Here is a 14,806-nt window from a genome sequence, read left to right on the forward strand (position 1 = left end):
GATTAGTTGGACCATATCACTTGGAGAAAGGTGGAGGTGAAGATCAAAGTGTCTAACCTAGAGAGACTAGACAAGGGAATAGAAGCTTGCAATATTTGGCAACAATTTACTCATAAAATTGATCTTATTAAAACATGTGCCAAGCACCCCATTATATAGGTTCAAGTGCCTTGGAGAACAAGGAGTAAGGGTAGGAAGGGGAATACACAAAAGAGTAGCTGCTAGGGTTTTAACTAAAGTCAATGCCGCACCCTAGGAGGAAACTTCTAGAAGCTAGGTTAACTTCTTACCCTAAAAGGCTTTACTCAAGCTACAATGATAAGCACACCCCCTCATTATGCTAAAGGAACCCTATTCTACTGAAATTGCAAATAAAGAAACTAGCTCTCATGGCTTGGGCTTTACTTCTTGTGGTCCTCTTTGAACATATAAAGAAACATTTCTCTACCATCAGTAGTAGAGTCTCAATCTTCTTGAATCCTCTTTGCCATGGACCTAGCTGTTGGGCTTGAACTAAGGCCCAAGCTTGGGCCTCTTCCATCATCTTAACCCCTGACCATGTGATAAGAGCAAGCACAAGTTTTATGAAAATGTTTTTCACATGTTTTGCAAAAATATCCTCTACTGCATAGAAAATGAATATGTTCTTCTCTAAATGAATAAATTCTTTTCTTAATCTGATGTCTTGATTAAGTGTTTTTGAAAATCATGTTTTATACATCAAGTATCTTAACTAAGTTTTCATTTCATCAAAACTATTGTGTTTCACTTGTTAAAAAGTTCTTGTTATCGTTTTGAAAATGAATCTGTTCTTCAGTAAATGAATAGATTCTTTTTAGTCTGGTGCCATGTTTCTCTTAAACGGATTTTTCACAGTTTTATCCTTGCACCAGAGTGTTTGACTAAGTCTCCTACATATAACAAAATCTCTCACTGCCTTTGAAAATAAATCTGTTTATTTTATTTTCAATATGTTCTTTTTGTAACAACTTTAACTGCTTTTTGAAAGTTTGTTATAAAACGTTTCCTATAAAAAGAGATTTTGTTCTGGCTTTAAAATATTGTTCATATAATTGAGAAAACTAGTTTTACAACTGAGACATAAGAGATTTCTGAGGATTAACACGAGTTCTTGAAAGATTTTTCAAATTACAAAGTGTGCTTGTTCTTGGTTGAATCTAAGGCTTGGTTAGAGGTGTTGTCACTGTGTGAGCAATCTGTTCTACTGGTCTAAGGCAGATTTCTGCATTCTCTATCAGGTGTATTCATTTCATATTTCAATTTCTTGTAAAGTGTGGTTGTAAACTCTTCTTGATAGGGTTTGAAGAGTTGTGTGTGCTGGAATAGTGTTTTTCAGCAAAGTGTGTCATGTTCTTGTAGGGTTCAAGAACAGTGGTTTTTGTAATTGTTTTGAATTGTGGTTTAGTGAATTTCACCTTGGATTAGGTGAAGACTGGATGTAGCTCATTTGAGTGAACCAATATAATTGTTTTGTGTTCATTCTCTCTTAATCCCTGCACTCAATAATCGTTGATCAAACTAATCTGTCAAGAAATAAATCCATTCAATTGTGTTTGAATTTGTTGTTTTTGGGTACATGTATACTGTTCTTGATTTTCTGAAAAACCTTCTGAAGATCTTCTGTGTAAATCTGTATGTGATGTGAAACATAATTGGAATTCGTGTTCTGTAAAAGTAAACTCAATATGTTAATTGGTTTAAAAATGAGAATTTGTTTTTGTCTTCAGGGTTGTGATTAATTGTTTAGCCCTCTCGTTTTATCCTGTAGAAATCAACTTGAACTTGCCTGCAGATCATCTTGCTAAACGTTTGAAATCACTGCACTGTGTTACTTTTGTTTCATTAAAGAGAATAAGAAAAATAAATCTGTTCATTGCTAAATAAATCGATTTATTTGTCTCTGTTATGTGATAAATTCAAATCTGTGCGAAAGTTTTAAAAGCTCAATTCACCCCCCTCTTGAACTTTGACACTATTGAACCCAACATTATATGGTTAGACAGTTTAGGATCTCAACATATAAAGGAATCAAGTTGAAGAAGAACACAACATAATTATGCAAGTGTCATACATCCTTCTAGTATTCCTAGGCTTTTCAATGTTCTTTGTGAATGAGTGAAACCTCTGTAATACTTCACTTTATGAAGCAACCTAGTTAGCAAAATTTTTCCTCTTTGAGAATTTTCTTGGTATTTGTCTTTGAGGTCTTAGTCTCAAGGAGAGACTAAGATGTGATAACCAGAAGTGATTTGTGTACTCACAGTAACTAGGAGTGGTTTGTGTATTCGTTGTAATCATTAATTTGATTAGTTGAACCTCTTAAGAAAATTTAAAAGGGGACTCAATGTAGCCCGTGTTGTGGGGTGAGTCAATATAAAACTTTTTGTATTCTTTATGCGCTCCTTGATTGCTAAACTATCTAGTTTAGTTGTCCATGATAAGAGTTAAAAACTTCCACTACAAGAAAATCATTAAATAGAAACAAATTTTAGAGACAAAAAATAATTAGTTACTATACTGACTAAATTAGATACTAAAACAATTATTGATATTTAAAGTAGTTTCTATTATTAATAAAATTTGTAAATTAGTTTCTAAAGGTATTTAATTAATTATCAAGGTTTTAGCTACTAATTTTAGAATCTAAAGTAGTTGGTAATTAAAACCTTGGTACCTTATTAGATACCAATTTATATACTAGTTTATAAATTTTATTAATAATAGATACTCTAGATGCCAATATTTTTTTAGTCCTTAAAATAATATATAATTTAGTCAAAATAATAACTAATTATTTTTTATCTCTAAAATTAATTTCTATCTAATGATTTTCTTCTAACGTAAACCTCTCTTTTAACACTAACTATTCCAACAATTTTCTTTTCTTGTTCTATAATTATCTTTTATGTTTCAAAATATAAAAATGCTAATACAAAATGTATAATACCACAATGATAAAGACTTATATTTTATACTTTAATTAAATTTACCTTTTTTCACTATAATTAAACCGATTATATGAACATTTTCAATGATATTTATACTCGATATTAATAAATAAATATGTGAATTTATTTCTTTTAGTTATTATTACTTTTCAATTAAATGTGTTACATGCTAATTTTGACAATGTTACGTCTCAACATATATGCAGATATTTAAATAAGATGAGTACTATTCAACATCATTAATCCAAAGTAATAAAGTTGGTGAGAATCAAATTACCATATTTATTAAATGCTAAATATAAATTAAAAATAAAAATTTCTATTTCCATACATGTCAGTAGAATAAAATCAACTACTATCATAATTCGTTAAGAATAAATCCCAAATCGAATTAGAAAACTTGTTTGAAAATAATATTTCCCTAAATCACATTTTATATAATTTAATTGTGTAAGATAAATAAAAAACATATTAACAAAAACATGTACTAATATTAACACTATAAAAAAAATCATTAAATAATAATTAATTTTAAAAAATTATTATTATATTATTAAATTATATATTATTTTATAAACTAAAAAACTATTGATATTTAAAAAAGTTTTTATTATTAATAAAAATTTATAAAATAATTTCTATATGAATATCTAATATTAATTATTAAAATTTTAGTTATTAACTACTATAAATTATAAATTAATTAATAATTAAAATATTGATAATTAATATTACATGTTAATTTAAAAATTAATTTATAATTTTTTATTAATAATAAAAATTATTATAAATATTAATATTTTTTTTAATTTATATGATAGTATCTAACGTAGTCAGTAATTAATTATTTTTTATCTCTAAAATTAATTGTTATTTAATAAATTTTTTATCTTATTACTATTTAGAATATTTTATATCTACATTTTCTTATTGTTTTATATTATACCAATTTATCATTTTTTTTATCCTAGATGAAAACTTGTTATTTTTAATTAAAAATGCTAAATAATTTTTTAAACATAAACCTAAGTACTAATGTATATTTGATTAAATTTTGTACGTGTTTTAAATGTTATAAACTTATAAACAAATGCTTTATTTTTAACTGTTAATATTAATTGTTTATATATTTTAATTTTTAGCATTATAAAATTATGATATTATTTTATGTAATATACTAGTTAGAAATTATTATTTTATTAACACTTATTATGTTTAATTAAAATTTGAATAAGTTAATTACAAATCCGATTTTATAAACATTGGTAGAGGGTGAAACCAATTTGTTTTTTAAGGTAAGCATCACAATAAACTTATTTTACTTTGTAAGTGTTAGATATGCACGTTAGATCATTAAATATAAAAAATTATTTGCGTTGATTATTTTCATCTTACCTAAAATTAAAAATGCAATTAAAAAAATACGATAAGAAACAAATAAAAATAAAATAGTAAAATATAAACCCTTGCTCATTAAAAATTAAAAGAAAATGTGACACAACGACTTCACTGGGGATCGAACCCAGAATCTCTGGTTCCGTAGACCAGCGCCTTATCCATTGGGCCATGAAGTCACTTTTGAAGTTTTACCAATCTACAGCAGTAATTAATATAAACATAATTGAAGAAATGGTTTAATTAACCCTATGTTTTTCATGTTCGAAATGCCAGCCATTGGGTGCTTGGTCCTTTGAAATAAATGCACTTAGAAATTGAGTGTTGATGGAAAATTTCACAAAAATAATTTTTAATATTTATACAAAGTATGTATGTTAAATACACAAAATACAAAAGACAAAAGGTTGAATAGTGTTAGTATATAATAAAAAAACTTTTATATTGTAAAACAATTTTCAAAGTTAATTAGTTCCTAAAATATAATACACAGAAAATTAATTTATTGTATAATAATTAATTCAATCTAAGTGACGCCTAATTTTTCTTTAAGTTTTGGAAGATTCTATATATATATATATATATATATATATATATATATATATACTTTCGATCCTCGGTATCACAATGGCTTCAAAGTCCTAGTTAGCAATAATTTGTTAATACAACAAAATTGTATATATAAAAGAAATAGGTTTTATGTATGGTAGTGTGAAATAATAATACCAAAGTTATGTTTTTCTTCTTTTATCTTCTTAGCTTTTTTTTTTCACTTGCTTTTCTTCTTTTTATCTCTCAATGGTTGTATTTGAAGTATTCAAACCCATTTGAAGAATGAAGATCAATATTTTGAAGAATGAAGATCCATTTTTATGAAGATTTCCTTATATATTTCTTTGTGCTTTTGTGTGTGTTTATTTCTGTTTATCAAGGTAAATAATCTATAAAACTCCAAGAATCATGTTTTGAAATATTTTTAAATAATCAGAACTTTGTGTTAGGATTAAGGAAATTTTAAATAGATTGAAATTTTATTTTAATTTGTTAAAACTACTTAAAACCTCAAAAAGTTATGAAGAGATGTTTAATCTGTTAAAAAATTTTATTTAACAAATTGAAAGCTCTTTATTTTAAGGATTTTTATTTTTGTTTTTATGCTTTTAACATATTAGATATTCGAATTAATCCATTGTTTTCACTTTAAGTGAAATTAATCGGTTGAATCGAGTTTTTAATCCATTAAAAATAACAAAATATTTTGTAAAACATTTTTTCAGTGGGATTATAAAAATGTGTTTTGAAAACCTTTTTGTAGACAAGCTTTTACATTTTTCAGAAAGAGAGAAAAATGAATTTTTGAGAACACAATTTTCATTGAGTAAATACTTTTAATTCTTGGAGCATTCTTTGATTGCATGTCTTGATTGAAGAATTTCCTCTCAAATTTTCAGAACCTAGTTGTTTCTGCTGTAATTCATGTATATTTGTTCCTTTCTTTTGTTTCTAAGGTTTTTGTATTGAAATTAGATAAGGTTTCTGATTTCTTTAAAGTAACAAGGTGTTGCTTGTGATATAGGTAATTCTTGAAAGGTTTAAGAGTTATTATATTGTTACTCTTGTTTGTAAAGATTCATTGTTATAGTAATATCTCAACTGGTGTGGCTTGAGAAATTGGATGTAGCTTTTGAGAAAGAATGATCCAGTGTAAAAATTTGTATGGTTGCTTCTGCTATCTCTCTCTTTACATTTATGTAATATGATTTTTAAGTGTTTCTTGTGTGTTCTGAAATTCAACTGGTTAATTGTGTAATCTAGTAAAAATTAACTGATTAATAATATTTTTAATTAGTTGTTATATATTCTAATGAGTTGATTTTTCTTAAGAATTTCATTGTATTTCAGAGTTTTCAAGAAAACTTTAAAAGTTCAATTCACCCTCGTTTTAAAGGAAACCTACATTTCTAACAACTTCTAGCTCAACGTGTATTCTTGGGGATCATAGTCACTCTTGACTAACCTCTTGAGTAATCTTTCCCCAAGTCACTCCTGGTTCAACGAGTATTCTTTGGTATTGTAACTCTTGTCTAACCTCTTGAGTATTCCCCAATCCATTATTGGCTCAACAAGTATTATTTGAGATTGTAGTCACTCTTGGCTAACCCCTTGATTATTCTTTCTCCAAGCCACTCATAGCTCAACGAGTATCATAATCACTCTTGATTAATCCCTTCAATTTTCGTTCCCATGCCACTCTTGGCTCAACGAGTATTCTTTGGGAAACAACCACTCATGGCTAAGTTAAGGAGGTTATGTGAGGATATGATCAATAGATTATTGGTTTTGCTTACTCCAGATTGTGTCTTTCGACAAGTACAAGATTTAAGCACTCTTGCCTAGTTTTCTAGATGAACATTCATAATGTCCTTCTTGATGCTTTATGAGGCACAAAAAATGTAGACAACATTTTAGGATGCCTATTCTATGTTGTTTATCTTCTTGATTAATGGATTTATATAGGTGTTGGAAGAAGATAACCGTAGCAAAATTATTTCTAGATGTTGAGTAACTTCAACTCTTCTGAATGTCCTTCTTTCATGTGATGAGCTTGAATGTGAAAGATGTGTTAAATGCACTCTTTTCATCATTAAATGTCTTTTTTCTTCTTTTAAGTAACTTTCCAAAAGTTGGATGTACTTATTTGTTCGTGGGTAGTGTGTTTTTGCTTGACATTGTCTAAAGTGTAGAATCATACAAATTAGATAATCTTTTCAGAGTTTTCAATGCTAGCATTAGGGAATTGTTCAATAAATTCATATTTAGCTCTTTATCAAAGAGATCATTTGATGTGACTCATGTTTGCAAACAAATCTCCTTAGCAGATAAAGCTAATAGACATATCTTGAAACATAGAATAAGCGCTTTGAGAGGTATAAGGTTAGGTTAAACTATGTGTGTATCATATGAGCATCAATTATGTTTATCAAACGTAAAGATAAAACTAGCTAGTGTTGCATCGTTTGTCAAATGAAACATTTGTGTCTTACATGATGTATTGTTGAACTAAACTATCATTTTATAAATGAAGCATGATCATGTTTATACTTAGTTATTTTCAGCACTTAATCAAAATTATAGGATGTTGAACTTTTGCTCTAACAATTTCTTTCTTGAATCTTCTAATCATTTGTTTCTTGCATCATGAGTGGCTAACAGTAAAAAGATTATACTTTATCAATCTTCACAATCTCTATAATCCTCATCTATATGAAAATCCACCAATGACTTTGGTTGCTCTAGTTTTTTATGCATATAATTACAATCAACAAAGTTATTTTATGCCATTGTGTGCAAAGAACAGATCTGACTTATTTTATGGCCCGTTTCAAAGACTTGCATCAAATCACATTCTCTATGTAATTTGCAAGAGATGCACTAACATGGTGGTTTCGTGGTTGATTCATTATGTTTCTCCCATAATCAGATAAATCTCATAATGAATGGATGGTGCACAAAAGATCTGAAAAGATTTACAATTTTGATATTCCCAATAGTATCTTTTGAGAATTTTAGATTTAGAACAAGAAAGGCCTTCAAGTAAATCCATAACCTTTATCAAGGTAACAACAGTGATATTTCACTAGATTATGCATAATTTGAAGGGACAATTGGCTCTAGAAGGAGGGGTTAATGAAGCCTGAACTTAATTTACGTAGCTGAAAAACAAAGCAAATACAACGTCTAACAAGTAAAAGATAAAGATAAGTAGGCACAAGATTTATACTAGTTCACCCGACAACTTACGCTATGTATAGTCCCCTTAAACAAATCACTTAAGAATTTTTCACTAAACGAGTTTTAACACCTCTCTAGGAAAAATATTCTTACACCTCTCCAGGTACAATAAGTTTTAACACCTCTCTAGGTACCACAAGTTTTAACACCTCTCCAAGAACAAGTATTCAACACCTCTCCAGGCACACGAGTTTTAACACTTTTCCAAGATTGAGTATTCAATACCTCTCCAAGCAAACCAGTTATAATCTCTCCCTGAGATCAAAATGTCTCAAAGATATGAGAAAACATTTTCTTAGAGAGAACAATGAAAGCTCATTGGATATACTATTGAAGATAGGCTTTGATGTCTCCAAATCCATGAAGATTGGTTGAAGGCTTTGTTGCTGCTTGTGTGTGTGGGCTTTTGGTAGTTTGAATTTGTAATCCACTCTTAGTTAGGATCCAAAGTTAGTTTAAATCAAATTCTTTTGAAAAAATAGTGTTTTCCAAAGAAGTGAAAAAACAACCTGTTGTTTTATCGTTTCAATTGGTTGTTTTACACTTAGTGTTTTTGAAACAGGTTTTGACAAAGCTTGAAATTGGTTGACATTGCTGTCAAAACAATTCAATCGGTTATTTCGACATGTCAACCGATTATTTTTGAAAATCCTTAACATAATTTGTTAAGTTTGTTAAATCTGTTTTAATTGATTCAAAATTGATTTGGCTTTTGCATTAAATGTTTTTAACAACCTTTTAGAGTTTAAATAATCAGTTTTACGCTTCTGGTTGTTATGATATTGGATTAAATCTTTCAAATCAGTTTTCTCCAAGATTTGCTTCAAGCTTTGGATTTTTCTAAGAGTGGAATAAGATTGCTTTGTAACTTTAGAATTCAAAGGGTGTTATGTGATTTGCGGTGTGTTGATTGCCAATGGAGGTGTGTGTTCTTGAAAGGTTCAAGATCACCTCTTTGGTATGTGGTTTGTAATCAAGGTTATTGATTGTTTAGTGGAATACCCAGTGGTTTTTGGGGACTGGATGTAGTTCTTGGATAAGAGTGAACCAATATAAATCTACTGTGTGATTCTTTCTATCCTTAATCTCATTTAAATCTGTTTTGGTTTGTTTTTATTAAATGTTGATAAAAACAACCGGTTGAATCGCATAAACAATCGGCTGATTTTTTGGAAACATAATAAAACAAATTTGTTTATTGGCTAACTTGGTTTCTTTCTCTTTGATTCTTCATTGGCTTTCTCCATGCCTTCAATATTTTCGAAAATCTTTTATAAAAAATTCACCCCATTCTTGTTTAAGGTCTAAAATTCTAACATACACTTCACAAAGTGAAGGATTTACAATGTGTGGCACATAACCCAACTTACTAGAAGATCTTCTATAATGAATACAAATTATATAAGCACAAATATTTCACACAATTGTGTATCACTTTGTAATGGCATTTCTGTACACTTGTTCGTGCTCTTGTCTTCTATATTCTTATATTGATCTTCCTCTTCAAGGTATTTATACAGTCTTCAGAATGTAATTGTTGAAGCTTCTTGTATTCTTTTTCTTCACATAGTCGTTATACGCTTGAAATGTAAACTCTTGCTCTTATTGATTTCTTTCGCGTCTTAAACATGTGAGGCAATTTGAATTGTTTCTTTTTATTCCACAAATATGAACATTTTAACTTCAATTCATCTTAACTCAATCTTTGTTGGAATCTACCACACTGTTCTTTCTTCAATGCGGTAGATGCTCTAAGAGGAAATATCTTCTTTGATGCAATGTTCGTATCTTAAATATATATTTTTTCTTTCAAGTAGTTTATTTATCTATATAAAATCTGAACGCCGAGACTTTGACATTTTTGGAATCGATTCTTCACTTTGTTTTATGATGACTATTTTATGGCAAGTGTACCATATCATAAGTAATAAATTTATTGCTAAAGATGGATATCAAACCCATAAGGAACATTTGAGTTCTCAAGTATAATATTCACTAAATACAAGACAATATGTAAAAGTTTGTTGGAAAAGGTTGTTTGTATGGTAAATTTGTAGGAAATTAAATAAAGCAAAGTAAAAGATTTGTATGAGTCAATTAGGAAAATTGGGATTGGGGTTCATCCTTCTCACTCATCTGTATTTTTACAAAAGATTATAATATTCAATCTTGGTTGATATTGATGCACAAATAAAAATTATTCTTATTGATTCCTCGCATACAAAATTATACAAAATTATTAGAAGAGTCTCCTAAATATCGATTTCTCGCATATATATAAAAACTTCTTATCATTATGAACATATGTTAAAAAACAATTAAAATTTCAAATTTATTCTCAACATTCAAATATGTTAAGCATTATCATTTGGGTCAGATTCTTAGAAGTACTTTCTAGTCAAATCTAAGGATAAAAATCATGAACAATTCAAGCTTTGAGAATAAAATGATAATACCAATCACCAATCAAGAACTGAAATATTATATATAAATATCATCTTAATACATAGGAGATTGAAAAAATTACTCTCAATTCCAAAAGGAAGAATTAGCCACTCATGTTGGCCATTACAAGCATGGAAATCAAGAAAAGAAGATCTAGGATGTTTCTCCTTAACGGTTGCCTCCTCTAGGATTTTCTCTCTCTTTCTATTCTCCCAATGATGTATATGGTTATGCTTCACGCCTTCTATTTAACCTAATTGGGGTTGGGCTAAGTGACATCTCGCTTAAGCGGGTAATTACTTGCTTAAGCGAGTTTGACGAGAAAAAACCCAACTTCACTAGAGTGAACTCACTTGGGCGAAGCCTTGGGTGAGTTCCTCTTGAGTGATCTTGCTTGTGCGAGTTTGGGCGAGTTTTGAGCGAGTTTCTAATGTTCCAACTTTTCCTTTTCATCTTGTCTATTCTCTTTTAGCCCTTTCATCCCCATTTTCCCCAAGAATCCTGAAATTAACACAAATTTGGGAATAAATCATTTTCATTCATCTTATAATCATAAAATATGTAAAATATTTAAATTCCTAAATTAAGGTTTGAATTATAGTTATTTTATCAATAAAAATCCTTTTAGTGTTTATCTTTAATATGAAATATTACTGAAATATGACACTTATCACTTTACTGTTCTTTATCTTCCTCATATAATACGCTCAATAAGGAATGTTATGTTATGAGTCTTGAATAAATATGCATAACTTGTTTTGACTTTGAAATAATTCGTTATATGTTGTTCTTCGTTCACAATAGCTTGATATTGCTTTAATCCTCACTGGCACAAATCTCTCTCTTTAGCTTCATCACTTTCCCGTTAGACGCTTTATTTGGAAACTTTAGCTTTGGACTTCAAATGTGTCTTTAAGTTTTTCTAGCAATTTCTGGAAATATTATGAGTATTAGAAATAATAATAATAATCATCATCATAATAGGGCATGAGTATCACTAAAATAATATCTCTTATATTTATTGTAGAACATTAGAGCTTTGATGTTTCAAATCCATGATGAAGCTTGAAGTTATGTTGTTTTTTATTTTTGGTTTAGTCTAGGGTGTTTAGAATCTTTGTAAGATCTTTCCTAGTTTCTTGCACAAGCTTGCTCAAATTTGTTTTGAAAGAAAAAAGTGTTTTTCTAAGCAAAGAGACAACCGATTGAAATCTCGAAATAATTGATTGTTTATCACTTGGCTTGTTTGAAGGTTTTAAAACTGCTTTTGACTTGGTTAAGTAACTGTCTAACCAATTCATCCGGTTAAAATGAATTTTCAACCGGTTGATTGTGACATTTCATAACAGCTTTTTGAAAACATGTTAATCTGTTTTGGATGTGAATCAAAACTATTTTGGCTAATAAATGTTGCCTAGAACGGCTAGTTTTGTGTGCTATAAATATAGCCTTTCTTTCAAAACAAAATACAAAAGTTTTATATCAAACACAGTGAGATTGAGATTGATTTGAAAGAATTTTTTCAAAAGTTTTGCAAGATTGTTGTATAGTTGTGCACTGGTTCAAGGTCTGATCATAGGAGCTTTTTGATTTCTGTAAACTTAGGTGTATTTTGTTCTTTTCATGATTCTTGTAATTGATCTTTCATAAACTTGTAAGTGTGTGTGAAATCCTGTAAAGTTAGAGTGTGTTCTGGCTAGAGGTGTGTATTTCCAAAGAGGGTGAGTGGTTCTTTTGGTTTCAATATCACCTCTTTGTGGTTGTGTATGTTGTAATATGTGAGTGATTACTAGTGGAACCCAATGGTTGTTCTGGGAACTGGATGTAGCTCAAGGTTGAGTGAACCAATACAAAATTGGCTGAGTAAATATCTCTCTCTCTCACTCCTTATAACTATTTGTTTTAATTTTTCTTTTGCTGCTGCTATAAATAACCGGTTAAAACGAAGTTTCAACCGATTGAAATTCTGCAAACAGTTTGTTAACCATTGTTTGATTGCTTCCTTGATTGCTTAATCTGTGAATTATGTTAAAGCTTCATTCATATCCAGTCTTTGCGAAAATCTTTGATAAACAATTCACTCCCTCTTGTTTAAGCTATTAATTCTTACATTTATGAATTATTTGAACCTTCTATTTTCACAATTTTAGTTGTAAATGCATTTTCAAATTATTTCCAAGTCAATACAAAGTTTAAATGTTTAGACATAATCAATTTTTTAACTTGGATATATTTCCACAATATATTTTTTGAAAAACTCTTTAATTTAATTAATCGATGTGCCTGTATTTTTTGAAAACTTTCTTGTAATACATTGTTCATTTGAAAACTTTCCAATACAGTCTTAAACATAATCCTTAAGGCATAGTTGTACTTGAAACAATTTATAATCAATATAGCAAGTGTATTCTATTCATAAATCATTAAGACATATAATATTTGGAACTTTCAGTGTGCTCTATTTTAGGTTCATGAATACGAAAACTTTCCAAACTCATTCAATCAATTATCTTATTTGAAACCTATGATTCATATGAATTACAATCATCAAATAAGGTAAAAAAAAACATTTAAGCAATGTCAGAAAGTATTCTAAGAATGTAAAAGTCAAGTACTCCCTAATATTTGAGATTGTTTGGCGTGTATTTGATTTTAGCAGATGTCACTTTCAACTTAAAAATAAAATAAAGATCTACAAAAAAAAAACATAATAAGAATAGATTTTGAGTAAAATGAAATGAAAAAGAAAAGTAGAGAAAGGGGAAGAGATAGGAAGAAGATGTAGGGAAAATGATTGTTGTGATTCTCAATAAAAGATGAAACACAACTGCCCACTTTCTCAAAACCATGTTTCAGGGAACTCTTTTGGAAGAGTGCATTGAACACAACACAACACCGATACACACTATCCTTGATGTTTAGAAAACATATAAACAAACTTTGTTCTTCTAAAAAAAAATCAACAGATGTCACTTTCAACGAGTCTTTCTTTTACTTTAAGTTTAAGTCTCTTTCTTCTCCTCCTGCATCTTTTTCTAATGAAGTCAATATCCTTGTTATTTGTGATCCTCTTGTTAGTGCATATAAATACCCCCCCCCCCCCCCCCCCCACCAACTAACTCACTTCTAATGCCAACTTATTTATCCCCTTAGGTTCTGACAGTTGAGTTTGACCTTTTTATGCTCTCCATAAATGATGGAAGAGGGCCAAGCACAACCTTTCATGAAAAGCAAGAGCCAAGTCAAGAACGTCCAAGATCAAGCTAGGAGCGTCTAAGACCAAGCTAGGAGCGTCTAGGACAAGAAGACTTGGATCAAGCTATGAATGGGAGAGTGGTATACTAGCACAATTTCCGTGAAGGCCAAACAAATGTAGTTTAGCTTTAATTGGGGTGTAAATAGCATAGCCATGTGGACAAATGTTTATTTTTCTGCACATTAGAATTAAGGAGGAGTTAACCTTGATTAGCAAAGGTTTCTAGAAGCCTTCACTAATCAAGGGACGGTTTTGGTAGCCATGTGAACCCATGTGCACCCATGTGCTCCATGTGTCCATGTGCCTCACATTTACATTTCATTTGGCTTACATTTCATCTTCTCTTAGCTTAGGATTTACGGCCTCCTTAGCCTATAAAAGGAGATGCCTAGCTCTTGTATTTTGAAGATTAATGAGAGTAATGTTATGCTGCCAACATTGTGCCATACATTGCTTTTCCCTAGTTTCTAGGACCTAATCTTCATCTTCATCCTTTACCATAGGGCTGGCCGAACCTCCCTCTTTCCATACACATCATGAACCTTCAAGATTACCATAGCTCCTAGGAGGATCTTGCACATTTCAATCCATAGCTTCCGCACCCTTGATCATAAATCCGAGAAGAGCTCCATGAATTTGCCATCATTTGGTATCATGAGCATAGGTTCTTCAAAGATGAGTAGTTCTTGGTCATTTTCATTTTGAGTTCTTCTTTATTTCATGTTGTTCATCTTGTTTTCATACTTGTCTTGCTGTTTTTAATTTTTTACTTTGATTTGGTGTGCTATTTGGAAAATCCAATCGGTGCACTTTGCTTAATTGATCTTGAGCAATCCCTGTGCAATTTTTGGTAGGATTCCATACACCTTTGAGTTACTGTTTTTATTTTAGGTATTTGAGTCTTTATTGCAATTTTATTTGGTTCATTTTAGGCTCTTTGAGTCTTTTA

General features: G+C 29.7%; 2 non-coding genes across 2 annotated transcripts; both read right to left on the reverse strand.

The window, feature by feature from the left end:
* Positions 1-4,470: 4,470 nt before the first annotated feature.
* TRNAR-ACG (transfer RNA arginine (anticodon ACG)) lies at positions 4,471-4,543 on the reverse strand. Its single transcript has one exon. It is a non-coding gene; the product is annotated as a tRNA-Arg (tRNA).
* Positions 4,544-13,378: 8,835 nt separating this feature from the next.
* Positions 13,379-13,519, reverse strand: LOC137816762 (small nucleolar RNA snoR135). Its single transcript, XR_011081875.1, has one exon. It is a non-coding gene; the product is annotated as a small nucleolar RNA snoR135 (small nucleolar RNA).
* Between the last annotated feature and the right edge of the window lie 1,287 nt (positions 13,520-14,806).

The sequence above is a fragment of the Phaseolus vulgaris genome, chromosome 1 (assembly GCF_051622355.1).
Source record: "Phaseolus vulgaris cultivar YP4 chromosome 1, ASM5162235v1, whole genome shotgun sequence".
NCBI classification, from domain to species: Eukaryota; Viridiplantae; Streptophyta; class Magnoliopsida; order Fabales; family Fabaceae; genus Phaseolus; species Phaseolus vulgaris.